Source organism: Gadus morhua, chromosome 5 (assembly GCF_902167405.1).
Source record: "Gadus morhua chromosome 5, gadMor3.0, whole genome shotgun sequence".
NCBI classification, from domain to species: domain Eukaryota; kingdom Metazoa; phylum Chordata; class Actinopteri; order Gadiformes; family Gadidae; genus Gadus; species Gadus morhua.
In genome coordinates this window covers 5,103,907-5,108,498 of record NC_044052.1, presented here as the reverse complement: position 1 = coordinate 5,108,498, position 4,592 = coordinate 5,103,907, and the positions used below count along the sequence as shown (strand labels likewise).

Here is a 4,592-nt window from a genome sequence, read left to right as displayed (position 1 = left end):
GTTATAAACAGAGAGGAGCTTGCCATTGCCAATGGGGCTTCCTTACAAAATGTACAGAACATTTTCATGTTCTTAGCATCATAAACTAGCCACCCGAAATCCTTCAACCAGTCGGGAGTTGAATTTGGAGACTTTATCGACTACAGTAACAGCATTAACTTTCTCCACGCAGTCTATTCATAATATTGTAATGACCACGGAAGAGGCAGTGAATAAAGTATTGATTAGACAGCGATTTAGATACCTAATAAACCGTTGGAACGCACAAGACTGGTAACCATAGCAACGTAGGTAAACAAACCCCGCTAAACCCTCCCGTAGCGCCTCCCGCGCTACGGCCATCCGGAGGCGCACAGAGCTTTTGGCCGTGAAATTATGTATACAATACAATTCCATTATATTCTATATAGAGCTTGGGGAGTCGCAAACGGCAACAATCACTTTCTCCTCCATTCTGCGGTTCACCCCGGACTGCACTGCAGGGAACGGTTGGCCGGTTGAAAACTGATTGGCTGTTACGTTACGCACGTCACTCAGTGGCCACGCTGTTGAACGCTGATTTGCTGTCATCACGCGAATGTCGCGGCAAAGTTTAAATATTTCAACTCGAGCAAAAGTGGCGTGCTGCAAATCCACCTGAAATCCACGTGAACGCGCTCGCCCGTGCCGGGCAAAAGTGTCGCACTGTAAATGGAATCGTTGCTTTGTATGGAATCGTTTCGTCCCTTTGCGTTTGGTGTGAACGCACATAGTGCGCTGTGGAGAAGTCACTCGCACGCGTGCTCCTGTTTTGTTTTTGTCGTTCGCACGCCGAAATATTCACTCGCAAATGCGAGTGAAATGGGCGCACTGTAGAGCCCTGGTCATAAGTCAACAAGAGTCATTCACATTGTTCTGTTTTAATTAAACCCTTCAGTCATCCAGCTGGTGTCAATCCACACAAAGGTCAAAAGGATGTAGCCTCGCCCTACTGCCCTCCAGAGAGGGTAAAACGATAGTTACGTATGTAACTACGGTTCTATGAATCCTGGATGACCGGTGCTTCAAGCACTGGATTTATCCGTCTCGCGCATGCGCAGTTCGAGTACCTAATATCAACAAAGTCACCTGTGACCCCTGATGAGCTCCGGACAGCCTATATCTTCCGGTGACATCAGAGGATCTGTTCCTGCAGAATCTTCTCGCGAGTACACAAGGATTCTGAGTGACAGAGCGCTCTGGCGGTCATCCAGGATTCATAGAACCGTAGTTACATACGTAACTATCGTTCTATTTCATCCTTACTGACCGCCAGAGGCAGTGCTTCAAGCACTGGATGGCTCATACCAACAAGGTCACGAGGAACTCCAACACCTACCTCATTGAGAGGGAACAGCAGAGTCGGGCAACAGGACCACGGCCAACGGATGGGGAGTGACAACGTTCACCCGGTAGAACCTGGAAAAGGTACATGGTGATGTCCATGATGCTGCATCACAGATGTCTTCCAGGGGCATGCCCCGCAGGGCAGCCCATGACGTTGAGACAGCCCTGGTAGAGTGGCACCTGACCCCGGATGGCAGGGGGTGACCACCTCCTTTATAGGCATGGGTGATGACGTCCAGTAGTCGAGTTGAGGGGGGATGGGGGGGGATGGCATCCCCCTTAGGTATTAAAATGGTCAAAACCATCCCCCTTATGAAACGGCCATCCCCCCTTCCCATCCCCTGTTATTTGATCAATTAATGTTGAAATATTGCCACTATTTAATTTTCAACATTATACATTTTATATTTGCACGTCACGTGCCCCTCATCCACAGTATTTTAGCAGCTAAAATACTGTGGACGAGGGGCTCATGCACATATGTCACGTCAGTCAGCGTCAGTGATAGCAGCGCAGCAGGTGATTTCAGCAACATGGCCAACAATAAGCGACAAGGACAGCTTGATCTGAGGGACTACTTCGGCTTTAAGAGGACAAAAAGTACCACCGAAGGTAAGTCAAGAATACTTATGATATGTCACCAAAGGTGTAATCTCTGGACAGAGGCGATAACAACACAGTTAAGGATGTTATGATAATGCGCTTACTTGTGCTCTGCGCTCAGTAAAGGTGTTCGTTACTTAGCAACGCAGGGCCGCTTGCCAAAGCTTCTGCTCTAATCCCTGTTTTATTGCTTTTCATCTTCACCCTACATTAGCCAGTATAGTTGTTCAATTGTACATAGTTGTTCAATCTTGAAGATAGATGGGGTGCATTTTGAATGTGTACTTTTTTTTAATCACGATCAAACACTGACAGCCAAACTGCCGGACTTCGTGAACATACCCTCATTGTCAGGGCTCAGCTGACTCTGCGACGTAATTGTCAGTTCAGCTTTTAGACTGTTAAAATCTTCAAAACTTTGAGGCTATCTGATTACAGCCTATAAGCCTAATTTACAATACAACCAAACAAACAATTCTGAGGTATAAAACAATTGTGGGGATGTCAATGGTTTTATATAGGACTAGCCTAGTCATGTCTAAACTTAAATCACCGCCTGAATTTTATTACAATATTCTATAAAACCCGTACAACAACAGCCTAAAATATTGGCATCGGAACTAGACTGTTTTTTTTTTGTGTAACATTTAACAGTTCAAACAGATATAGTTTGGAGCTTACGGTTTTTTTCTTGTTAACTAGCCTTACGCCAGGCAGCTAGCTGCTAGTAGCCAACGTCAGGTTAGACTTTTAATACATTCATAAAGTTAATGTCAGATTTGATTTCTTCAAACTGCGTTCGCATCTGTGTAGCGAGCGCGACAGAGAGGGAGAGGGACCTAGAGACTGTGCGTGTGTGAGGCAGTGTGCGTGTGTGAGGCAGTGTGCGTGTGTGCTTCAGGAGCATCCTGATTGGCCGGTTTCGGTAAATCAACCAATCAATTTTCAGTGTGGGCGGGCTTTTATCTCTTCTCCCGAAACAAATTAATCAGTTCAGTGTACAGGGGCACCATGGCACAGGGAGACTGCCCCCAAAAAAGAAAGAAATTTTAAAGTTGCAATGGAATACAAATAAAAGCAGTTAACATAAACAGGATAATAGTAGCAGCATATAATAAATAGTAAAAGTAATCTACATATTTTTGCTTTTATAACTTTTAGGGACCACAACAGAAATACATAGACCTAGGGGGGGAATACCTCCCTGGAATGACTTTTTGGAGGTTGGGATGTCTGTAAATGTGATGCATGCCTCCGAATCGTGTGATCATGGCATCTGGTGGTTGAACGTCATCGCTCTTATTTTATATGAAAAAAAACATAACTTGACAGTAGGCCTACTTCACTGTCTGCTCATTCTAACAAAACCATAATGCCGTTGTTTTCTTCATATAGAGCAGGATAATCATGGCGAGGAAGCAGGAAGGAGAGCAGAGGAGCCTAGAGCTGGAGAAGGAACAGGTTTGATAATTCACAATAGACACTTTTCTTTTTCGAAGAGCGGGAAATGTAGCTAATCCTACCAAGGGGGGGGGTTAATATAGATTTTATGTTTTTGTGGTAGAAAAAAGAAGGGAGTAGGAGGAGGAGGCAGAAGCAGAGGAGCCTAGAGCTGGAGAAGGAACAGGTTTGATAATTCACAATAGACACTTTTCTTTTTCGAAGAGGGGGAAATGTAGCTAATCCTATAATAATAATAATAATAATAATAAGTGGGGCTTTAACACAGATTTTATGTTTTTGTGGTAGAAAAAAGAAGAGAGGCGGAGGAGGAGGCAGAAGCAGGGCAAGATAGTGTCGATGATTCTGACCAAAATAACCAGGGAGATGATGAGCAAGATATCCCTGAATGCTGGACATCTACCAAGTTCAGGGAGAAAAAAAAGTATTATCCATGGCTAATATGTCAAAGCAAAAAGCTTGGCTGCCTAACCTGCCAGAAAATGAAAGTAGTTGGGCCAAGTACAGGTGGGAGCAGCCAGTTGCATATTGCTGATGAGTGGTCCAACGTTAAAGTTACAGCCTATGGTGCAAACCGAGCAGTACAGCTGCAGTCTCTTCGTAAGAAAATACACAAGCGTAGAATGTCAGACTATCACCAAGCAGCTGAGAAAACCAGCCAGTTACAGGACCATTAAAGCTGTATGGCAGCAGTACCCTGCAATCCACAAGCACTTTTCTAATGCCTCAGTTGATCCTAAAAGAAGTTCAACAGAGAGATGCATGTTCAGTGGTTTAATAGATCGCCTTTCTAATGCCACCTTTGTGCACAATCTTGGAATCATGTATGACGCTTTAGAAGAGTTGTCTGAATTCTCTCTCTCTCTCTTCAAGACAGAAACATGACGCTCCCCAAGGCTGTAGCAACTCTCAGTCGGCAGGTCCGTGTGTTGAAGTCCATGGCAGAGCAGCCTGGACCAGCGGCAGAAGTGGCTCAGACTGCAATGGGTTTGAAGCTATTCAAAGGGGTGCCACTGACAAATAATTTAAGACACAGCAGAGAAATAAACCACCAACATTTCTTTCATGCTTTGGCTGCTAAAATTGAATCAAGAATGGGATCACTGCCTGGAAAACAGAGAAGCAAAGAAGAGTACCAGAGCTTTCTTAACAATGTCAGAGTG

The 4,592-nt window shown here is 44.6% G+C and overlaps 1 long non-coding RNA gene across 1 annotated transcript; it reads left to right on the top strand.

Moving 5' to 3' along the window:
* Positions 1 to 1,872: 1,872 nt before the first annotated feature.
* LOC115543855 (uncharacterized) lies at positions 1,873 to 3,429 on the top strand. The gene is made up of 2 exons (XR_003976763.1): positions 1,873 to 1,977; positions 3,364 to 3,429. It is a non-coding gene; the product is annotated as an uncharacterized LOC115543855 (long non-coding RNA).
* Positions 3,430 to 4,592: the final 1,163 nt, after the last annotated feature.